A 26,053-nucleotide genomic window follows, 5' to 3' on the forward strand; every position below is an offset into this window, starting at 1 on the left:
AACGCTGAGAATCCACAACGCTTATGGCCAGATTCTTTCCTTCAATCTTGGCAAAATCAATGTCTGCTTGTTTTATTATCACGAAAGTACTGAACAACCGAGATAGACACAATAACAACGGTCTATTTGCTTCGTCCACTAGAACTATTTGTGTATGCATTCTTTTGGTAGTTAACAACGCTAATTACAAAAAAATCTGTAAAATTAATCATATCGATTGCTATAACAGGATGGATGTGACACACACAGATAGATAAGCTGTCACAGTTGTCAAGACTGTTTGTCGGGTTTCCAATGCTCACACAGGGTGATAAACAACGCTGATACGAACACATGTGTTTCGAAATAGGCTTTGTTCTTGGTTTAATGAAGTTACACGTAACATCTACTTATATTCAGCTTTAAACAATGCCCGCCTCAACTGAGATAACGGACATCCATCAAGCTCAAAAAGAAAACTTGTGTTTCCCATAGTCACAAAAGATTGCGGTTTGTATTTCGTATAGCCACCGTTTCCGTAGTAAAAAACGGTTGCGGTTTGTATTTCGCATAGCCACCGTTTCCGTAGTAAAAAACGGTTGGGTTTGCACATTCAATCTTCAATACTTCATTAAAATACCACTAGTAGAAGAACCCGACACGTCTTCATGTTATGGAGAATGTTCTACAAATTGAAGGAACATGAAAAGATTTGTTGAAATCGAATTTGACAACTATGACAGCTTATTAAAAGTAGCAATCACCTCCAATCATTTCCTGGTCAAATCACACACTATAAAGTTTAAAGTTATCGTGTGTTGTAGTTTGGAAAGATGACCAAACAGAGATCTCAATAACAAACTCTGGAGAACTTGTTTGTGTCGGGTTCTTCTGCTAGTTACTTGATCAACGGACTGATCGGTAACGTTACTCTACTTGTGCTCCGATTTAAGCGGCGTGTTCCGATCAACATTGTTTAAAGGTGATGAAGAGTCTAGAAACCCTAGAATGATGATGCTTTTACGGGAAAAACGTAATAATTGAAAAACATCAATCTATACGGCCCGTATACAATTATACGGCCCGTATACAATTATACGGTCCGTATACATTTGGTAAACATCAAAAACCTCAGAAATAAATCTATTGAGCCGTATACTTTTTATAAATCGTATACACTGGTATACGGCTCGTATAACTATATACGGGCCGTATATAATAAAACAAAAAAAAAAATATTCTCTGCGCATTTTCCTATTCAAAAACATTCTATACGGGCCGTATATTTTGTATACGGCCCGTATACACTAGGGATATGAAAATAAGATTTAGGGGGTGTGGGAATAAGGGGAGCCAATATTAAACATACTTTGGTTTTGAAAAGTAATTATTATATTAGAGAAAGTATAATGTACTTCAAGGCTTAACCTACATTAACATACATGACAAAAAATATAACGTGCGTTATTATCATAGAACGTGCGTGATTATAGTCCCATGCGTGATTATGTGGTCCCATGCGTGATTATACCCCTGATCCAACGGTTACCATTGTCTCCTACGTGATGTATGATAAGTCTTTTTGTATGTTAACCTTACTCTATTATATTATATCAATATAAAATTCAGACTTTGTTATAATCTTCCAATATATATTGTTTATTAAGAAAATCTAAAGTTCAAAAAGTAAAGTTGTAAGGAGGATGTGACAGAGAATATGCAATCATCATGAATCATAACCTCAAAAGTAAAGATTCCCCAACCCCCTTAATTATACAACAAATCACTTTGCTGGATCAACATTTCATTCGCTGGAAAAAAAAAAATAATCTCTCGGGCTGGATCAACATTTCATTCGCTGGAAAATTTCTCTCCTTTGAGAGGTCGAGATTTTTAAATATTTACGCTTTTAAGGTTTAAGGTTTATATATACGTACACACTCTTTTTTACGTTTAACTAGCGTGTTAATTGTCAATAAGGTACTGGTAGAGCGGTTGTGAAAAGACTTGGTGTTCCTTGTGACCCATGTTCGACTCCCACTCTCTCCATTATTTTCTGTGGCATCCAGGTGAAGGGCGAATATGAGTGGCGTCGGTTCGTCTTAGATGGGATGCGAGGTTTTACCGATTATTCCACTTTCGTGCCTTCGGGCGGGTGGAGGTCGGGTTTCCGCGTATCTGGGAGAGCCAAGGAGTTGACGGCGGTCGAGTAGTCGACCTTGGCCACAACGTCCGGTGTCACGGTGATTGACACGTCGTTTCTTGCCGTTCAAAAAAAAAAAAAAAAAAAAACTAGCGTGTTAATTTTTCTTGGTTTCACTTTATTAATTGTTCTCAATAATTTGTTAATTAGGTAATTCCAATAGGATGAGTCTGCGGTTTATATGCATGTTAAATCTAGTAATTATGGCAAGTATTGTTAGAGATATAAGCAAAATAATTTATTTTCTTACGAAAAGTCCCAATTTTTTTTTTAACGGCAACTAAAGACAATTTATTAAAGGCTGGGTCTATTCGCACACGCCGTTTGTCTTTTTGCACACTCAAAGCGCCCCACTATGGCCAAAGCGGGGCGCTTTGGCTTTGGTCAACAGACAAGGACTGACTTCTGTCAGTCCTTGTCTGTTGACCTAAGCCAAAGCGCCCCGCTTTGGCCATAGCGGGGCGCTTTGAGTGTGCAAAAAGACAAACGGCTTGGGGCTTGGGGTGGGGATTATTTGGGTTGATTTTGGTTAGTTTTGTAGTGATTTTTGGTTGAATTAGTATGGTAGATATTTTTGAAGTAAAAAATTTTTATGTGATATTTGCCGTTATGAATGGGAATTTGTTTTTGAATGATTGAATGTTGCCTTTTTTGAATTAAAATGTCGTTATTTTATTAAATTAACGTTGTTTTATAATTACGTCGTTACGTCGTTATTTTTACAGAAGGTGTATATAATAAGTTGAACGAGCGTTAAATAAAGCGAACACGTTAAATAAAATATACAGAAAGCATTAAACGTAAACAATCCAGAACCAACGTGATTTAAATAAAAGATTAACTGCAATATATATATATATATATCAGTTTGTACATACAATACACAACAAAAAGGTACAACTGAGTCAATAATAATACATAACAAAACACTAAACAAACAAACTAATGTACTAATCCTCGTGCGGTGGGGACGGTGGGAGGGGAAGTGGAGGCAACGCAGCGAGCTCTCGTAGCTCAACGAGCGTCTGGACGATCCAGTCAATGCGTGCGCCCTGACGTCTGAGGCGCCGGTCGAAATCCCGAGCCACCTCACGCGCTACCGGAGGTAGGTCAGCGTAAACGTGCTGCGGGTACTGTGGCGGCTCAGGAGCTGGCTGAACTGGTGGTACGTGAACCTCCTCGACAGGCTCCTCCTGCGCCGGATCATCCTGAGCCTGAGCCTGAGCCTGAGCCTGAGCCTGAGCCTGAGCCTGAGCCTGAGGCTGAGGCTGACCCTCAGGCTGATCCTCAGGCTCATCGATGCCCAGAGCCTGTCGCTGAGCCCGTCGAGCCTCCCGCTGAACCTCAGGAGGGGCTAACACCCCAGGCCTCAGCTCGATAACAACCGGGATGACCTCCGGCAACACCTCTGGCTGCCAAATCAGCCCGTCAGCACCCCTGAACCGGAGCCCGACATCATAGGTACGGGTGATCTGCATAGCGGATACTGACGCGCGGCCCAACCTAGATGACGGGACCGGATCGGACAGCAGCGGATCTAGCTCGGGCACGATCCCTAGCGATCGTGCAATGGCGGTGATAAACGAGCCAGTGTGAAGAAACCCGCGGAGCTGCCGATGGTATGCAGTAGCAAAGTAATCTGCCAGGCTGGCTGCTAGATCGCAGGGATGGCCGCGTAGTAGGCAGTAAAGAAAGAAAAGGTCACTAAGGTTGACCTTCTCCTTGCTGGAACCTCGCGGCACGATAGTAGACGCAATCACCTGGTGCAGGTATCGGAACAAGGGATCTCTGATGGTGGTGGCCTTTTGCCAGGATTTCCCAAAGGGAACCCGGGAAATGGCCCTCCAGAAACTAATAAGAGTCTGCCTGTCCAACATCGTAACAGCCTGCGTATATAAATCAGTATCAAGCTCAGGCTCAGTGTACAAACCTGTGTGGACAGCAAACTCCCGCACGCTCATCTCAAACTGCTGACCGGCCAGCCGGAATGTAACCTCGGGTACCGGAAATAAAGGGTCCTCCACGTAATCGGCCGGATGCGGCGCGTATGTAAACGTAGAGCAAAACTCGTACGTAAGCTCCGGGTACGAGTCCTCCATCGCCATCTGAAATAGGCGCGACCAAGGAGTATCTAGCCCAACTATGTCTCGCGCCCGCTCGATCTCCCCCACGGTAGCTAGCAGCTCCCAGTCTATCCCAACGTGCTCCCCAATCGGTATAGTGCGCAACCTAGCGCATCTCCCCCTCGCTCGTGACCCCACCGGAAACTGAAGATACGGACACTCCGGCTCCTCCTCGCCCCCCTCCAATCCCTCATCAATATGCTCAATCTCCTCATCGGATAAATCCATCCCTGCACGTTGATCAATTAAACAAATATTAATAATTATTAAAGAAATAATAACTAAATAATAATAAATAAACTAATAATAATATTAATAATTATTAAACTAATAATAATTATTAAACAAATAATAACTAAATAATAATAAATAAACTAATAATAATATTAATAATTATTAATAATTATAAATAAACAAATAATTATTAATAATAATAAACTAATAATAATAATAAACTAATAATAATATTAAACAAATAATAATTAAATAATAATAAATAAACTAATAATAATTATTAAACAAATAATAATTATTAAACAAATATTAATAAACATAATAAATAAACAAATAATAATTATTAAACAAATAATAATAAATAAACAAATAATAATTAAATAATAATAATAAACTAATAATAATTATTAAACAAATAATAATTATTAAACAAATATTAATAAACATAATAAATAAACAAATAATTATTAATATTAATAAACTAATAATAATTATTAAACAATTAATTATAAATAAACAAATAATTATTAATAATAATAAACTAATAATAATATTAAACAAATAATAATTAAATAAAAAAAAAAATAAACTTGAACCAAAGCGCCCCGCTATGGCCTCGGCGCGGCGCTTTGGTTCTTCATTTTGAAGAACAGCAGCGAACACAGCAGCAATCTAACCTCAAATCAACACAAACATGCTCTAAAATATACACTAAATGATACACGAAGACTAAGGGCTTTAGATCTAACCTTTTAGCCGCTGAAAAGCTCGGAAAATCAACGAAAATGGCTCGAGTGTGTGAAATCGCACTGTTTGTGTGTGTGATGTTGTTTGGGTGAAGTGAGGGGGGAGATGCCCCGCTTCAGGGTATAACGAGGGACCAAAGCGCCCCGCTATGGCCAAAGCGCGGCGCTTTGGGCCCAAAACGCTCCGTTTTGGCCATAGCGGGGCGTTTTGGTGTTTTTTTAAATTTTTTAAATTTGTATTTAATTAACAAACGGGTCAATAAAAGGTCTAAATTTGCCGTTTTTTCTTTTATACATCATTTTTTAATATATATGGACTATACGGCAAGTTTCGGATCAAATCGGTTACGTGTGATGTCTTATTCCGTGATCTCGTGTCATTTAGGTTTGAAATCACAAGTACTCCTGTGAGAAGTTTTATGTGTAACAGCCGCCTACCATACATGAACATGACTTAATTTTTCATTAATTGCAGTATTATGATGTATGTTGTCATTTCGGGTCGTACAAGTGCGTATTGAATCCGATTGGGTCGTGTCGGTGACATTCGGTTTTTAACGTGATGTAACGCGTATATTGAACAAACACAAACGTGGTTATTATTAAACACATTTAGGATACATGAACACAAACGTGATTATTATTAAACACATTTAAGATACATCGTGAACATATGGGGTTGCATTAAGGTCGGGGGCACGATACGTAAGCATTTCGTACGTGTTGATCTGATCACTGTATAATGTATGCCAGGCTGCTGCGCGCTCTGTTCTGTTCGCTGTCCATAGTAGGTTTGGGGGAGGCATTGGATAAGAGCCTTCAAGCTCTACATGTATGAAATGACCCTTGTCGACGAACACAACCGCAACTACCAGGTGAGGTTCATCAGCTTCGTTTGGGCCGCCCAGTATAGGGAAAATTGTATCACTCCCACGAATGTCGAAGGTGTGAACAATCACACCGTATCGTTGGGCAATAAGAAACCCCGTCTCAGGCATCGTCATGTAATTTTCGATACCTGCTCGTCCCACCCCCTTGAAATCGATCCGTTTAACCAGCTCATCATAATGTCCTACATTTTCCGGATCGAAAACCTGCCTCCAAAGCGATTCGTGCATACGTAACTCCTTTAAAAGCTGTTCCCGGATCTTCAAATATGAATTTTGTTTCACTCCTAACCCAACAGCCACCGCTCTAAATCCACAATGACCATCTGGTTTCACATCCTTTATTTTAACGATGTATGGATGGATCACGTTGGGAATCTGAGATGCGTAGTTGCGGATCGCTATATCCGTCTTAGGACCGAGCTTGATATTCGGGAAATCAGGGTGTAGGTTGAGCGGTTTGGTATTCTTTCCTCTGCAAGAATCTTCGGCTGATATGTACGAGCTGTGACGGGGAAGATCGTCTGAGGCATCGACCCAAGTTTCTTCTGACGGAATGTAGGAGCTTTGTCTAGCAGCTTCAGCCTTTCTTTCTTCCTGCATTTTCAATGTTGGTCGACCACGGGTTTTCTTCAAAACAGCAGGAGGTTTTTTGTTACTGTTCCCTGGATTGAGGATTTGCTGAAACTTTTCAAAGAAGCTCCTTTTCACTTGAGGGGGTGTTGGATCGATCTGTTTTTTCAATTTTTCAAATTCCGCATCAACATCAATATCCTCTATTTTATTCCTTGCAGGCTTGAAGTCAAGCTTCTTCCAAAACACGTCTATGTGTGTGATCCGGATTTCCTGACCTGTGGATGAAAACAAATTAGGTGGCAAAATCATAACGGGAAAGTTCAAAAATAATAATTACCTTTATTTTCCAACTTTTCCAAACGACAGGCACATTGCATACGCGTGACCCTCGAAGTTTTCAATGGGAGTGTGGTTATGCTTCGCCTTCGTCACCTCGATCCTCCAAACACTTCCGGATGATTCCGAAAACCCGATCATCTCGAACGGGCAGCCTATTTTCTTGCTACCCGTTTTCCTCTGTGTAGCTACACTCTTATGCTCCCCGCCAAAAGTACATTGAAACCAAATCTTGTAATTCTCTCCTCTTTTATTCGACCTCTTTGTCACAATGAGGTAACCATTGTCTTTTGCCGTGTCTTGTACCCAACGCACCATCTCTTTACGTGACGAAAAGGTCTGCGTTGTATCAAACGAAAATGTAACCGGGTAACAACCTTCCTCGTCAACAGACGCATCCTCCGGCTCACCATCGTCACCGACATTCGAATAGACTTGATGTTCAAAGCTTTGTTCACAACCGTAACTCTGGGTTGGATAACACTCCTGCTGTACAAAGCTTTGCTCGCCACCGTAACCGAAATTTGAATAACTTTGATGACAACCGTAACTGTCGTTTGGATAACACTCCTGCTGTACAAAGCTATAGTCGCCACCGTAACCGAAATTCGAATAACCTTGTTGTGCGTAAGGGTCCTCCACAGGGGTATTCAAATCCAGCTGCACCGTGTTATCACGATAACGAATGCCAGATACAACCTCTGTCTCCCTCAAGTTGGACGACACCGGTTTCTCAAACGAGTCAGAAATAGCGGTCCCCTCGTAAGAATCAGGAACAACCGACTCGTCAGAATAATCACCGAAAAGATAGTTACTGAACCACGACATCGTTTTTTCAAAAAAATTAACTAATAGAGCAAAGAAGATCGACAGAAAACAAGGCCCGAAAACTATTCGAGTGATGAATCTGTTGTCTGGCTAGTGATTTAAAGCCAGAATTTGGGATCGAAGCGCCGCGCTATGGCCAAAGCGCGGCGCTTAGGGTTCACGGGGTGACTGAAACCTAGTCACCCTTTATGTCTGTCAGTCTGTCACTCAGTCAGTCATTCGAAACCTCGTATCACCTTTTGTCGCCCTAAGCGCCGCGCTATGGCCAAAGCGGAGCGCTTAGGGGTGTGAAAATTATTTTTGGCGTGTGTGATTAGCATGATCCATATTAAAAACTAGCCAGCGGCTAACACCAAACTTACAACCATCAAATGTATAGTCTCGGCTAAAACCAGCAAAGCCCACCAGAAACAAAATATAATCAAAAAACATTGAAGACGCACCATTGATCCCATATCATAAATATAAGTATATAACAGTATAAAGTAGATAGCCATAAAAATCATCTTAGTAATAAAAGGTTATTAAAACCTATATAAATTAGCAAACTTTTTGTGCATAAGAACTTGTAAGTTGTGCTTTGGGTGTTTTCCAAAAAAAACTTGATTTTTTTTTGTTTTAACCCAAAGGTTTGTACATTTTCCAATTTTAACCCTACATAATTTGTTTTTTTTTAACTTTAACCCAAAACTTTTCATTATTTGCAATTTAACTTCACAACTTTTATCACTTATACTTTTCATCTTTCGCAAATTTTCGTTTTACATATAGTTCTAAAATTTTCGAGTTAATACGACGTAACGTGCATGTATGGTTCAACGTTTTTACCTCTATTTTTCCATGTTTGATAGGTTCGTCACAATACACATATTATAGGTTGAGTCAGTGTTGGTTGTCGATGACGGTTGTGTGACATTAGTACTATTTGACACCGTTTTACGCCCCGCCGCAACGCGGGGTGTGCTTTGAGGATTTTTCAAAGAAAAAATTGTTATTCATATGGTTGTCGTAACGTTGGCTTTGGAGGTTTTCCAAAAAAAAATTTGATTTTTTTACTTGTCACCTAAAAGTATTTCATAAATTACTTTTAACCCAAAACTATTTGTTTTTTACTTTTAACCCAAAACTTTTTATCTTTTACAATCTATCCTCATAACTTTTTTTACTTTCAACTTTGGTCCTTTAAAGTTTTTATTTTCCGCAAATTTTTCACTCTATGGTTGGTTCTAAATTTTGTGACTTAACACATCACAACGTGCGTCTTTGGCTTAACGTTTTTACGTTTCGTTCTAAATTTTGCGAGTTAACACGACGTAACGTGCGTGTGTCGGTGAACGTTTTTACATCGTCTATTTTTACCCCGTTTGACAGGTTTAACATAACGTGTGGTCGTAGATCGACTTAGTTATAAATAAAGAATCCCCGCTGCATTGCGGCGGGTCGTAATCCTAGTTGATATTCATTTTTATAATACATTAAATCATCAATGCTATAAACATTTAACACATTTCTTTTATACATTTATTAACACATTTCTTTTATAGATTTATTAACACATTTGTAATGTTTTTACACGGATGCATAATACATTTCTTTTATACTACAATGGTGGAGCTTAGTGTAAAGTGGGGGGTGCACCCACCCACCCCTCCCCCCCTCACCCAATTATTTTGCCTGAATATTTATACAATATATAAATTGGGTCTCATAACTTTTCGTCCCCTCAGAACTTTTGGTCAAGCTCCGCCACTGTTTATTAACACATTTGTAATATGTTTACATGGATGCATAATTGATGCACTCCACAGACAGTTGTTATGCATAAATTATCGTTGTTTTATATATAATTGAAACTCAATAAAAAGTCTGGAAATCATATTTACGCATCTGAAGTTCAGTTTCTTCTTATATTTTTACGAAAAAGTTCTCTTCCTTTCAAAAAGTTTGTGTTTCAATATTTTTACAATTAAATTGAAAACCATTTATTATTACATCATATTCCTATGTATATATACGGGGTAATTCTTCGAAAGCACAACTCTAGATTACGAACATAAATTGTCTCTGTGTCATGTCTTTTTGTGCATGTGCATAAGTGTCTTTATAAGTCCTTGAAGAGTTGAAGTTAAGAATACATGAACCAAGTGTGGCAAATGGTCCATTCATGCATACATTCTTTAGTCATGTTTAACTCACTTTTCTTTAACGTAAAATTTGGATCACTGACGGACCACTGGAGTATTATCGTGACACCAGCAGAACCACCCGATCATATTCATCCCCACTAGGCAATAATGTCTATACACAAATTCAGGAGGAAACCCAATAAACTTGGGAAAACCCCCTTATGGGAATCGAACACAGAACCTAATGATCCGTAAGCCTTATCTCACCCCTAAGATGTCACTAAGCTATAATGTCATGGGCTCATGTTTAACTCACTTATTTTCACATATGCCATGTATAGTGTCAAATTATAGAGAAAACAAGTCTCCGTATAATAGTCATGCATACATACCCTTTATTTACACCATTCTCTCCCACTGCCAATCATCAAAGGAAAGAGTTGTCAACCCCACATACAAAGTAATTTCGGTCAATTATTACAGGTGAACCATTTATATGCATCATTATGTCTTTCCAACAACAAAACAGAGGTTACCTTTAACATTATAGCCTAGTGGTATTTTGAGGGTGGGATAAGAGTGTCCGGAGTGGGCGGCAAACCCACTCGGCAAAGCGGTAACCCCGCCGCCGGTGGGTTTTGCCGCTCGGTAAAGATGGAGAATCGGTAAGGGTTTGCCGAAGCGGGGGAGGGAGGGAAGGAGAGAGAGAGGGGGTGTGTGTAGTGGGGTCTATTTTTTTTAAATAGTTCACCAATTCATGAAGTGTCTAACCATTGCCAACACTTTTGAGTATAGTTTAAACAATTAAGGTTGAATGACATGGCCTCATTGGTTGATTTTGAATTTTACAACTTTCAAGTGTCTAACCACTCCCTACACCCTAAGGCTTATGACCGTTAGGTCATGAGTTCGATTCCCACAGGGGGGTTTTTCCCGGATTTATTGGGTTTTCTTCTGAATTGGTGTATAGACATTATTGTCTAGTGGAGATTAATATGATCGGGTGGTTCCATTAGTAGATGATGATACTCCAGTCAGTGATCCAAATTTGCCGTTCAAAAAAAAAAAAAAAAAAAAAAAGAACAAGGGGTTAAGGAAAACTGAAAAGTCCATTCGAAAAGTATAAACAAATAATGGAGACAATTCAATGTCGAGATGATGTTTGCAACAACAATAATACAATTCACTTTCAATATTTTGCCACACTTGTTATAGATAATTGCAATAACTTCTCATTAAAAACTTGGAAGAGTTATGAATATTATAAAATGTTTACCATGAATATCAAGATTTACCTCTAGATTTATTAATTAAGTGGATGAATTTTTTGTCAAATTTTTGGATAGCTTTGTCTACTAAATAGTTAATCTTGTCTACCAAATAGTTAACCTTGTCTACCAAATAGTTAATCTTTTTGTAGTATAAATACTAGCTCAAGGTAGGAGAGAAAATGCACCTCATGTATACACTTCCATAAATTATACAATTCTCTTCTTCTTTCTATTATAACATTTCTAAAGTTCTTAAAGTTTTAGCACTAATCTTGTGTTAATTCTTGTTATATCATAACACGTTATCAGCACGAGTCGCTTATATCCTAATCAAAGAAGACCTTAAACCCAAACATATCCATCATAAGCAATGTAAGCACTTCATTAACATTATAATTTACTTTGAAAAAAAATTAAGTATAAAAAAAGACATTTTAATATACATATTTCATGACTGCGTGACTACTAACAATCTAACATTTAATTATGCATCTAACTTTACTTTTATCGCAGTAACTACGGGACTACTAACAATCTAACATTTAATTATGCATCTAACTTTTACTTTTATCGCAACTAACTTTTATTTATACACACACGCTCACATTTCATTTAGAGTTTACGTTTATTTATGTATACTAACATTTTTATTCTTATTCTTATGCATCCTAATTTTATATCTTATAAAATAACATTTCTGTAGTACATCATTTATTATAAATTACACACATATATATAGGGGACCCTAAAATGAAAAGCACCTCTAGTTGTAAGAACTGAGAGAACCACTTTCTAGCCTTTAGATCAAGAAGATGGATGGATGAGATTGAAAGTAACAAAAATTAATATTAAATAGATTTTGTCTTATTATGTATTTAATATTTTAATTCAAAAGGGTAGTATAGTAAAATTACTCTATTTTGTATTTTTGTCTTTATAATTTTTTTATTACGTTTTACGTTTTACCTTTTATGTTTTTACGTTTTACGTAAAATTTTTACGTTACATTTTTACGTTAAACTTTTTACATTTTTACGCTAAAAAAATTTATGTTTTACGTAAAAAGTTTACGGTTTAGCGTTTTTTTTTCAAACATTTTTTACACAAAAACGAACGCACCCAGAAATCGCAACTCGGTAGGTATCTCAGATATATTGTGATCATCATCGACTGAGGAAAAAAAATAAAAAAATCAACAACAAAAATCAAAAACAAATGTTTGGATTCTTGGAAAAAAGGGGTTTGGCTCAGATTTTTTTCGATAATCAGAGGCTGCAAAGTGGGCGTGCGGTTTCAAAAATCTACCATCCACCAACTGTGCCGCGCCATCATCATCAAAATATACGTTTTTTTATGCATCATCACCGCCCGAATCCACTGTTCGAAATATTCAAAAATCACCAGCAAACCCAGCAAAAATCACTGTTCGAATCTACCAAAAATCACTGTTCAAACATTCAAACAAAACCCAACAAAAATAAGTGTTCGATACCAACAGATCAATACCAACAACAAGAAATACCAACAGATCAAATAACAACAGATCTAAACCCACATTTTTTAACAGATGAAACCAAAACTCAAACCCACAAAATTCAAACCTGCATCCGGCTTCACCGGCTCAGCCACCGCCTCCCCCCGGGCTCAACCACCATTCCCAACGCCACTGCCACCAACCCCAACACCACCACCACTAAACACCAGTCACAAAGGGGGCGGCGGGAGAGGAAAGGGAGGCAGAAGATGCCGTCGGAGAACAGCCACCACCACCGCCTGTCGCCGCTGCAGACGGCCGCCGGAACAACGGCGCCTTCGCCGTCGTTTCTCCCTCTCTGCCCTCCGATCTCTTTCCGCCGATGGTGGTGGTGCCTGGTCATTCATCGGTCCGCAGCAACACCTCCCCATCCTTGATGTGAATCTGGTCGGCGACGGCTTTAAGCAGAAGAAGTAGAGAACGACATAACACCACAACTCGTCACAACGATGATGATGGCGGCGGTGGTGATGTCACCGGATGGGAAACGGTTGAGAAGATGAAGGGGGCGGCGAATAGGGACGGCGAATGGCGGTGGTGGTGATGTCGCCGGAATCTGATGAAGATGATGAAGAGTTGCTTTGAGAGAGGATGAAGCTTCATCAAAATCTTCAGAAGCTTCATCAGTTGTAGAGATGAGTTTCAAATGAAGAGAGAGAGAGAGACAAAGATGACTTTTATAGAGATGAGATTCAAATGAAAAGAGAGAGAGAGAGAGAGAGAGAGAGAGAGAGAGAGAGAGAGAGAGAAAGATGACATTAATATATGATAAAATCAAAACTGAATGAACAGTTGATTCAGTCATTTTTTAGTCATTTTTAATTGTTTATTTATTATGTGATTTTTTTATATTGGGGCAAGGGTTGGGCTGTGGTTTGGGTATAAATGCTCAAGTCACCACCCCGGGTGGGTTTTTAATTCTTTATTTATTACGTGATTTTTTTAATATTGGGGCGAGGGTTGGGCCGTGGTTTTGGTACAAATGCCCAAGTCACCACCCCGGGTGTAACACCTCGAAAAATTTTCGTCCAATAATGTCTTGACACGTGTCATAAGGTTCCGGTATGTGAAAACATACTTTAGAGGGACTAAAAGTGACAAACGGTGAAAACTATGGAACGTAAGGGTCCAAAGTGTCAACAATGGATAAATAGACTCTATGATAACCCAACATAATGTTTATAACCTTAAATGGATGGATCATGGATCATACGACGCGTAAATTGCACAAAAGTGAGGAATTACAAACTATAGGGGCCAAAAGTGTCAACATGTTGAATTTATACCTCTGAGTGAACTTTTGGCAGACCCGAAGCTTGGTAATGCTAAAATATACTCACTAGAATGTGTGGTAAAAATTTCATGAAGTTTCGATAACGTATGAGAAAGTTATGGCCAAAACCGTACTTGAGGGGTTAAAAGCGTCAACGTCGAATTTCATGGCTTTTCGGTTGAGCGCAAAGTTATCCGAGGACATTACCATGTTGGTAAATGTCCCAAGGTTCTTAGAAACCAAGTTTAGGGGTTTACGAGTCAAATTATATAGCCGAAACCTTGTTTACGAAGACAGGGACCAAAACTGCCAATGTTTGGCAAAGTTTGACAGCAGCAGAAGCCAGGCGACCCGCCTGGACATGCCCAAGCGGGCCGCGTGACCCTATCAGGTGCAGAATTCGCGAATTTTGCTATTTGGGTCCGAAATTTGAGTTGGAAACAGCTAATACCACCTCCTTTTTGCACCAATTGAAGGCCTTGCATGCCTAGGACTACTGTGAGCTCTCTACAACCTCTGAATTCACCATAAAACAGATCATTCCATCAATTCTTGAGCACTTGTGATAGTAACAAGAACAAGCAAATTTCAAGAACTCTCAAGACAACTTCTGGAGCATTTCTGAACGACAAGGCAGCCTCTAAGGGTTAACTAAGCTTCATTAGGACCTTTGTAAGCCTCTATATCAGTTTATAATTCGTTCTAGCATAGATTAATTGCTAAAAGTCAAACCGTTGTTCTTATAATTTGACTTTTCGATTAAACGAGTTTTACTCTGTCATCTCTCAAATTGAAACCACTGATATGTTGGTATTTATGTGGGAAACAAACCCTCAAAAGGGTATTCTCTGATTCCCACTCTAAGCATGCTATTTGTCGAGTCAAAGATGTTCTTAAAAAGTCAACAGAAATCGTTTTTGCGAAAAATAGCTTAAATGGTAATGTAGATGACATGCAATCAGTTTGATCATCAAAAATAACTTATAATGAATATAAGAATGTGGTTTATCATAATAAACTCGACAATCTTTAGTATAAATACGAATCGGAACCGAAAGTCTTGTAAAACGACTTTTTCGTAGACTATCAATTCGGATCCGTGCATGCATGTTTGAGATCTGTATTAGAGCATATTTTTGACCATTTTTATTTTAGTATAACTTTCTGGAATTTTTGATACTTGAGTCTATGCTTAACCGATTCATTTGCATGTTTCCGATTTATGCTTAAAGTTGACTATTTTGCCCTTTTTGATATAAAACATGATTTTTGGAAAAGTGAAAGAGTAGAAATCTTTATTTCTAATATATAAACTTGCACCGAAAATTTGAGATCAGTTAGTGGTCCAGATTTTGAGTTATGGCCGATATCGTAAAACTATATCTTAAAGTTACATAAACGGCGCATTTAGCGTATAACCTATTTCAGGCCACGTTTTGATATAAAACTTTTTACCCACTGATGTTATATATTATTTTGGGATTTTTGATGATTTTTATTTAATTTTTGGCTGAACGTATCATAGATCGCTAAGTCGATTCGGTTAATGCCGGTTTTGACCGTTTAAGCCATAAAATGAGTTTTATACATTCTTTTAACCCCAAATCTTTTTCTACTGATTTTATATGTTAAATAAATTATTTTGAGCATTCTGGAAATATAAAAATCTCAGCTTTCTTTTGAAAACCCGGAAACGGCTCTAAATCGCATTTTTAGCGTTTTTAGCGCATAGTAAGCGTTATACTCATATTAAACATATAAGACTCATACCTACTGATGTATTTAACATATTTTCATAATGATAACAGTAAGTATAAATATTTTAACTCAGATTTACAGTTTTGGCAGTTTTAGCCCTTGTGAAATTACTAAAATACCCCTACGGTGCATAGTTTAATTTTAAATGATAAGTTTTGTATACGGGTCATACTCTACTGTTATAATATATCAAATGAAGTATATTTACTGTATAAATCAGACCCGTAACTCAGATTTCCAATTTTACTCTTTTATAATCTTTTAGATGACCAAAATGCCCTTCTAAGGCATAAATTGAGTTTAAAATTATCCGGGGCATAATAGAACATAACTTACTGATATTATATCATATTTAAAGCATATTATCTCAGGGAACTTGCATTTGACTCTTTTGGCTACCCGTAACGCCCTGTTAGCGTTCGGTTCGGTTTACGTAACTAGTTTGCGTAAATTGACCGAAACGGGTCAAACATTATCATTTTTGTCTCAAAATCCAGAATGTATTTAGTATACCCATATTATACAAGTATTCAGACCTGTCGGGTCTAAATCACATTCTATCCGGTCTTTCGCTTAATCGTGCGCTTGTACCGTATCGTCCTTAAAACTAACCGGTCAAAGCTTAGGCTTAAATAAAAGACCCGTTAGGAATCTAATAGGTTATTATAAACCTTTGTTCCAGATTAGGAGGCCCAGTAAAAGCTATCTACACTTACCAATTGTGATTCATACTTGCTCAGGTAAATACATTTTGACTTATTTTCCCTATACGGGCTTGGGGTACGGTATACAGAATACCGCTTGATCGAGCGCACAAATCCTGCGCCTTGGGTGTACAGTCTTGAATAGTTTGTGCGACTCGTTTAAACAGTCTTGTCTTACTTTAGGCTTTGGGGGGGTTATTGACCGTGTCCCAGATATCCTTGGCATTATCTTACGAGATGGTCACGACCAGAGCACGGGGTGTAGGCGTACACCCGACGTGTATAACTCTTTAATGTGGTGTGTCATTTAATCTTTAGCCCGGACAACAGATCCCGGGCCACCAAAAGTACGAGTACATGTAATTCGTTCACAAGTTTATATTGCATAATTATCCCAAGTTAATAAAAATATTTATGCCTTGTGCATTTAAATCAATTTTCAATCATTTTCAAAATGAGTCAGTTGTTTTGTATTTACCAGTGTAAACTGACGTATTTTTCCCAAAAGGTTAAGTGCAGGTACTAAACGAACTAGGCTGGCTGTTTCCTAAGAGCGTCCACTATAGTCTCGCAAGCTCGGACGACAAATAAACTGTTGAACAATTTATCTTATTTTATTTGATCCGCCTGTGGATCCGTTTCAACTACTTATGATGTTTATTATTACATTTTAATTAAAGTTGAAATGAATCTATTTCTGCTTCCGCTGTGCATTATTATATTGTGTTGTTTGTCTATGACGATGCCAACCACGTCACTGTACCCCACACCGGGCCCACCGGTGACACGTGGAGATCGGGGTGTGACAGGTTGGTATCAGAGCCAACGCTGAGTGAATTAAACACTAGTCTTTTGTGTTTGATCTCAGTTACACAATTGCACATTCCTCGATTTTCGAGTCTAGACAAAGAACTTAGGAAATGTTCAAAATTTCGTTTGTTTTATTTTTATTTATTATTAGCTTTGTCTTATATATTTTGTTGTGCAACTTGTTTGATTTTTGACAGGTTCATCATGCCGCCACGTATGCGAGGACGAGGAGGATTCGCCACATCACATGACCACGAGGCAGGGCCTTCGCACAGGCGAGCCCCATCAGCATCGCACAACACTGCAGCCCATGATCTTTGGAGATCATTCGCCGAGCCAGCCAGGCACTCGGTATCATTGAGTACCTCGCCATCCCTACCCCACTCATTTGGGCCCCATTCTGAAAATGGGCCCCACGACTCCCATGGATCTTTCATTCCATTGCACCAGTCTTATCACGGTTCTCCCGTGCACTCTCAGCACCACTCCCAGCAGCAGCAGCAGCATCAGCAGCAGCCCCAGCAGCAGGACCCATCTGAGGCCTTCTGGCGCGACGTGGTCACTCCGTCGCCACCACCACCGGTTTTGCCTCCTCCGCCTCAGAGGCCAAGGAGGAACGCGCGTATGTCTACGCGAGGAGGGATTCGCATTGCCACCCCTCGACATTCAGGTAGCGGCCGCTACTCGCCGCTCCACGAGGAGTCAGAGATGGGAGAGTCTCCGCATCCCGTCTCAGAGGTTTCTTCTGCGCCTATTGTGCCACTACCACCGTAGAACTTTGGAGAGCCCATCCCTGCGTATGCTAGCGCAGCACAGTTCAACCCTTTCGAGCCGACTTTTCCTCCCGGTTATGATTATACGGGAGATCCCTACTGGTTAGCTTCAGGCTACGACCCTCTCAATCAGGAGAGTGCTTTTGGAGGTCCCTGGGCTACGGGACAATCAGCTTTTGGGTACTTACCGCAAGGGTACCAGCAGCCGCAGCCTCCACAGCCACCACAGTATCAGCCACCGCCGCCGGCGCTGATGATGTCGCCACCGCAAGTCCAAGAAATCCTGCAGGGGATACACGACGTGCGACGGGAATTGCAACATGATCGCCGACACAACCGCGGTATGTTCAAGAAGATGGTTGACTTGATTAAGGGTAAGAGTAAGAAGGATTATTAAATCCTTTGTTTGTTAGCTCTTTTACTCATGTCCCTGCGTGGACATTTATTCCTGTACTCTACCCCTGCGTGGGTATATTTCTCTTGTTCTACCCCTGCGTGGGTATGTTGTTTCTGTTAACCCCTGCGTGGGTTTTGTCTGTTTGTTTGTTTTGTTTGTTTGTTGTTTGTTTTTGGTTTAGCCCCTGCGTGGGCATGCTATTTGAGAAAAGTCCCGTTTAGGGCAAAGTTGTACTAGTTTACTTTAATTTAAATGGTTAATTTAAATTTTTCATTTTATCTATGTGCATGAATATAATATTCAAATAAATGGAAAATATCAATTTTTATTTGATTTGCCATTTTAATAAGAATCTTAGTAAGGTAGAACCTAGCTTGAATGTCTTATTAACAGGCCTGGCCAATATGGTAAAACCTGGTTAAAAAGATTCAAATCTCTGTTAACATCTGTAAACATGTTAACATTCTTGGCCAAGCGTGATCTGTAAAATCACACAAGCCACCCTTTTTAATAAATTATCTACAGATTATATCTGTATACAAGTCTGATTGTGACTTGATACCTACGGGTTATGACTATGTCGTATAAAGCAAAAAGGCAGTTGTGGTCTATGACTCCCTGCCAAGTAAAGGATTATTTGTTTAATTATACAATGGTAATCCTATAAAAATCTAAATTTATAATTTAGAAGTTGTCCGAAGTGACTAGGCTTATTGTGCCAATATATATATTTCATTCCATAATATAGTTGCTAATAAAAGCTCTGAATGAAATTAAATAAATTAACTATTATGATTCTTAATATCATGGTTAATAAATCGTCTAGAACGATAATACTGTTAGGTTTCTAAATAAGACCTTGTCCTTTTATGTAGCTTAAAGCTACATGGCCAAATCGGAGGAGACCAACAGTCATTCTGGAGAACACCCAGATGATACAAAGATTCACGTCACTGGTGCGGAACTGCAAGCACTGGTTGAAAACGCTGTTGCCAAAGCTATGGATAGGCAATTCAGGGAATCTAGCGGGACTCGGAGTAGAACCCGAACCGTATCGCACGTCAAGCCCAAGACTCATTCAGAGGCTCATAGTAAGCCACCTTCTAAGAAGAATGAGCCGAAGAAGGATGAGGGGGATAATCACTCCTCCAACCACAGCAGTATTCCTAAGCAAGAAATCAAGCTGAAGCATGATACGCACAGCAAGTCCTGTACGTACAAGTTTTTCGTTTCATGCAAACCCAGGGATTTTACTGGGGAAAAAGGAGCAGTTGACTGCATGACATGGATTGATGAGATGGATACAGTTGTTGACATCAGCGGGTGTGCTGATAGGGACGTTGTGAAGTACGTGTCCCAGTCATTTAAAGGAGATGCTCTAGCATGGTGGAAGTCACTCCTTCAAGCTGCCGGTAAGGCCACTCTGTACAGCATGACATGGGAACAGTTTGTGGCCCTGATCAAAGAGAATTTCTGCCCGCAGCACGAGGTCGAAAGGATTGAGTCGGATTTCGTATCCCTGGCAATGAAGAACCTCGATTGTCAGGCATATCTCACCACGTTCAACACCTTATCTCGATTAGTGCCGTATTTGGTGACCCCGGAGCCGCGAAGGATTGCTCGATTTATTGGGGGTCTGGCACCAGAGATCAAAGCGAGCGTTAAGGCATCAAGGCCTACGACATTCAGATCCGTAGCTGATCTATCCCTCTCCCTCACTCAAGATGTAGTCAGATTGAGAGCTATGAAGAGCTCAGAGGAAAACAAGAGGAAACGTGAGGATGACACCTCACAAAGATCGGAGAAACGACACAGAGGGAACAACGACCATAAGAAAGGGTCGGGATTTAAGAAAGGAGATCATCAATCGGGTGAAAAACCCAGATGCAAGACCTGCAAGAGACACCATTTTGGGAAATGTCGTTTGGAAGCGAAATCCCAGTCTCACGAGAAACGATGTGGAATCTGCAAATCCACAGACCATAAAGCCTTGGATTGCAAGAAGATTAAGGACGCAACTTGTTTTGGTTGCAATGAGAAAGGGCACATCCGGCCAAATTGCCCAAAGAATGCGAAGAAAGCTGACGACGGAAAGAAGACTAATGCGAGAGCCTTCAGAATGGACGCCAAGGAGGCAGTTCTTGACGACAACGTCATTACAGGTACTTTTCTTGTAAATGATGTTTTTGCTAGAGTCCTATTTGATTCAGGAGCTGATAAGTCATTTGTAGATGATAAGTTTTGTAAATTGTTAAACCTTCCTGTTAAAACCTTAAGTGTGAAATATGAGCTGGAATTAGCCGATGGAACCATAGAAACCGCCTCGACTGTTCTAGATGGATGTGTTATATCCATTAGGAATCATTCTTTCCCGTTATCCTTGCTTCCCTTTAAGCTAGCTGGATTCGACATAGTGATAGGCATGGATTGGTTATCGCATAACCAAGCCCAGATTGTGTGCAACAGAAAGCAAGTAGTAGTGAAGACTCCGTCTGGTGAGTCACTCACTATTCAAGGAGATACCCAGCATGGATTGCCTGAGCAAGTGTCCATGCTCAAGGCATCCAGATGCATGCAGAAGGGATGTGTCATTTATATGGCACAAGTTACCATTGATGAGCCGAAGCCGAAGATTGAAGATATCCCTGTTATCTCAGAATATCCTGAGGTATTCCCTGAAGAACTACCCGGTTTGCCACCGGATAGGCAAGTGGAGTTTCGGATAGACATCATTCCAGGCGCTGCGCCTGTAGCAAGAGCACCATATAGATCGGCACCAACGGAGATGAAGGAGTTGAGGACGCAGTTGGATGATTTATTAGCTAAAGGTTTTATTAGACCTAGCTCATCTCCTTGGGGAGCGCCAATCTTGTTCGTTAAAAAGAAGGATGGATCGATGCGTCTGTGCATCGATTATCGTGAGCTTAATAAGGTCACTATCAAGAATAGGTACCCGTTACCCAGGATCGACGATCTGTTCGATCAGTTGCAAGGAGCAAGCTATTTCTCCAAGATCGACCTGAGGTCAGGTTATCATCAGCTGAAGGTCAAAGACGAAGATGTGCACAAGACAGCGTTTAGGACTCGTTATGGACATTACGAGTTCCTAGTGATGCCGTTTGGGCTCACCAACGCACCAGCCGCATTCATGGATCTCATGAATCGTGTCTGCAAGCCCTATCTAGATAAATTCGTTATCGTCTTTATTGACGACATCCTTATCTACTCGAAGAGCCAAACTGACCATGAGAAACACCTTCGTTGTATTCTCAAACTTCTGCATCAGGAGAAGCTTTATGCCAAATTTTCGAAGTGTGAATTTTGGCTTCGAGAAGTCCAATTCCTTGGACACGTGGTAAGTGAGCGTGGTATCCAAGTAGATCCCGCTAAGGTAGAAGCAGTCATGAACTGGCAGGAGCCGAAGACTCCTACCGAGATTCGCAGTTTCCTTGGATTGGCAGGATACTATAGGCGATTTATTGAGAACTTTTCAAGAATTGCTGCGCCCCTAACTTCGTTGACTCGTAAGAAGATTAAGTTCGATTAGGGCCCTAAGCAGCAGGAATCCTTTGACATTTTGAAGAAGAAGTTGAGCAATGCGCCCGTGTTGACATTGCCCGATGGCGTAGAAGAATTTGTGGTGTACTGTGATGCGTCACACACTGGCATGGGCTGTGTACTCATGCAGAAAGGCGAAGTCATTGCCTACGCTTCTCGACAGCTAAAGGTGCACGAGAAGAACTACACCACCCACGATTTGGAATTGGGTGCAGTTGTATTTGCATTAAAGCTATGGAGACATTACTTGTATGGAACCAAGTGTATAATTTATTCGGATCACAAGAGTCTTCAACACTTGTTCAATCAGAAGGAATTGAACATGCGACAAAGGTGATGGATGGAAACTTTAAATGATTATGACTGCGAGATAAGATACCATCCAGGCAAGGCAAATGTAGTTGCCGACGCCTTAAGCAGAAAGGAAAGAGTAAAACCAATCAGAATCAATGCCAAGCGCATTGAAATAAGAAATAATTTGAATGAAAGGGTGTTAGCTGCACAGAAGGAAGCTGTGTTGGAAGCTAACTATCCTGCGGAAAAATTAGGAGTAACTGAGGAGCAGTTATCCTACGACAAAGATGGAATGCTACGACTAAACGGACGAATATGGGTTCCAGTTTATGGAGGACTTCGGGATGTTATCCTCCAGGAAGCCCACAGCTCTAAATATTCCGTTCATCCTGGAGCTGATAAGATGTACCAGGATTTGAAAGCAAACTACTGGTGGATTGGTTTGAAAAAGTCAGTAGCTGAGCATGTAGCTAAATGTTTGACTTGTGCGCAAGTCAAGGCTAAGCATCAGAAGCCGTCAGGTTTGCTTCAACAACCTGAAATTCCCAAGTGGAAATGGGAAATGGTGACAATGGATTTCATCACCAAGTTGCCGAAGACGAAAAAGGGAAATGATACTATATGGGTCATAGTAGATAGACTGACTAAGTCAGCTCATTTTCTACCCATCAAGGAGACGTATAGCTCCGATATGTTAGCTCAATTATACGTTGATAAGATTGTAGCGTTGCATGGTATACCTATATCTATTATCTCTGATAGAGATACTAGGTATACGTCGCATTTTTGGAAAAGTTTCCAACAATCATTGGGCACTCGTTTGAATTTTAGTACGGCTTATCATCCTCAGACTGATGGTCAGAGTGAGCGTACTATTCAAACTTTGGAAGACATGCTTCGTGCATGTGCGATCGACTTGGGTGGTAGTTGGGATAAGAACCTACCACTGATTGAATTCTCCTACAACAATAGCTACCATTCTAGCATAAAGGCTGCGCCTTTTGAGGCCCTATACGGTAGAAAGTGTAGATCGCCCATTTGTTGGGCAGAAGTTGGAGATGTCCAATTGTCAGGACCAGATATCGTTTTTGAGACGACGGACAAGATCGTGCAGATTCGCGATCGTTTGAAAGCTGCCAGGGATAGGCAGAAAAGTTATGCGGATCCAAAGCGCAAGGATTTTCACTTCGATGTGGGTGATAAGGTATTGCTTAAAGTATCGCCCTGGAAGGGGGTGATGCGATTTGGTAAGAAAGGCAAACTAAGCCCGAGATACATAGGACCTTTCGAGATTATCGAACGTGTCGGGTCAGTCGCTTACAAGTTAAACTTTCCTGAAGAGCTTAGCGCTATACATAATGTGTTCCACATCTGTAATTTAAAGAAGTGTTTCGCTGACGAATCACTGGTTATACCGCATACAGATATACACATAGATGAGAGTTTGAAGTTCGTGGAAAAACCTTTGTCGATTGAGGATTGACAGGTGAAAAAGCTTCGAAGGAAGTACATACCTATTGTTAAGGTCAAATGGGATGCTCGTAGAGGTCCCGAATATACGTGGGAAGTGGAATCCACGATGCAAGAGAAATATCCTCATTTGTTTCAGTAAATCTCGAGGTCGAGATTTCTTTTAAGGGGGTGAGGATGTAACACCTCGAAAAATTTTCGTCCAATAATGTCTTAACACGTGTCATAAGGTTCCGGTATGTGAAAACATACTTTAGAGGGACTAAAAGTGACAAATGGTGAAAACTATGGAACGTAAGGGTCCAAAGTGTCAACAATGGATAAATAGAATCTATGATAACCCAACATAATGTTTATAACCTTAAATGGATGGATCATGGATCATACGACGCGGAAATTGCACAAAAGTGAGGAATTACAAACTATAGGGGCCAAAAGTGTCAACATGTTGAATTTATACCTCTGAGTGAACTTTTGGCAGACCCGAAGCTTGGTACTGCTAAAATATACTCACTAGAATGTGTGGTAAAAATTTCATGAAGTTTCGATAAAGTATGAGAATGTTATGGCCAAAACCGTACTTGAGGGGTTAAAAGCGTCAACGTCGAATTTCATGGCTTTTCGGTTGAGCGCAAAGTTATCCGAGGACATTACCATGTTGATAAATGTCCCAAGGTTCTTAGAAACCAAGTTTGGGGGTTTACGAGTCAAATTACATAGCCGAAACCTTGTTTACGAAGACAGGGACCAAAACTGCCAATGTTTGGCAAAGTTTGATAGCAGCAGATGTGACACCCCAGGAAAACCAGTGAACGATGTAACTTACCTAGCTTCCTCAGTGAGTGCGTACCAAATTTCGGGACGAAATTTCTTTTAAGTTGGGGATAATGTGACAACTCGAGTTTCTGACTTTCACTTTCGCATTAGATGCGCGTTGACTTTGACTGTTTAGTTGTTTGGATTGTGGACTTGAAATTGTACGCGTTGTGTTTTAATGAAACGTATTGTCGTTTTGCCTATATGTGATTACTTGCTGTGGTAGAAAATAATATTAGAATTATTATTAAAACGCTTAGTCTAGATCACGAAACATGACATACAGATCGAAGGATCACGAAAGATAACCTTAGGTTCGAAGGATCTCGAAACATACCCTTCGAGCAAAGATAGGATCCTTCGACATCTTTCGGCCCGAAGGATCATGAAACATATCCTTCGACATCTTTCGGCCCAGTCTTTCTAATGGGCTTGGCCCATTCCTGTGATACGTTTATATACGTGAATGCATGTAAACCGATAGTTACTTCCAAAAACCCTAGTTCCCTTGTGTGTGTGTGACTGCATAGCAGACCCATTCCCTGTTCGAAGGATTCCATTCCGTCATCCAGATTTTCGGTTAGTGTCTATATTGATTTGTGATTATGTGTTTTTGATTTATCGAGTATGAATGTGTGAATCGGACATGAGCTTATTAGATGTAGCCGGCCGAACATGTTTGATTGATCAGCCGGACATATAATCAGATTTGCTTAATCGGCCGGATTGTTTGTACGATGTTAATCTGTTTAATCGATCATGTATGTGATGTATCCGAACGGTTCAGTTAGTATGATTGGTTGTCTATACTTGAAGTTTTGATGTTGTTCTAATAGAATTTGCATGATAGTGGATTGGAGCCGGTTCGATTATGTTGTTATGTTAAATTGGATGATCATATCTAAGTGTAATGATCATGTGAATCGACAAGAATGTTGTTAGGGTTTATAAGGGTTCTTGATAAAATACCATGTTTAGTCGATAATTGGGTTAATTGATTTGTGGGTTGGTGTTAATTGGAAACTGCTATGTGATTGTAACCGAATACTGGAATTTGTGTTAATTGATAATCACGGATAAACTTGGAAACTTTGAGTAAATGTAACTGATATTTACCGAAAGATACTTGCTAGTTGAAACATAGTTGTTGAGACCGAAAGATACTTGTCCTTCGAGCTATAGTAGTGTTGACCGAAGGATAGCATTGACCGAAACATAATTAGGTTGACCGAAAGATGACAGTTGGTCGAAAGATGACATTAGGTTCGAAACATAACATTTGGTCCGAAAGATAACTGTGATAACTGTTGACCGAAAGATAAGGGTGGATCGAAAGATATATGGTTATGAACATACT

The sequence above is a fragment of the Helianthus annuus genome, chromosome 5 (assembly GCF_002127325.2).
Source record: "Helianthus annuus cultivar XRQ/B chromosome 5, HanXRQr2.0-SUNRISE, whole genome shotgun sequence".
NCBI classification, from domain to species: Eukaryota; Viridiplantae; Streptophyta; class Magnoliopsida; order Asterales; family Asteraceae; genus Helianthus; species Helianthus annuus.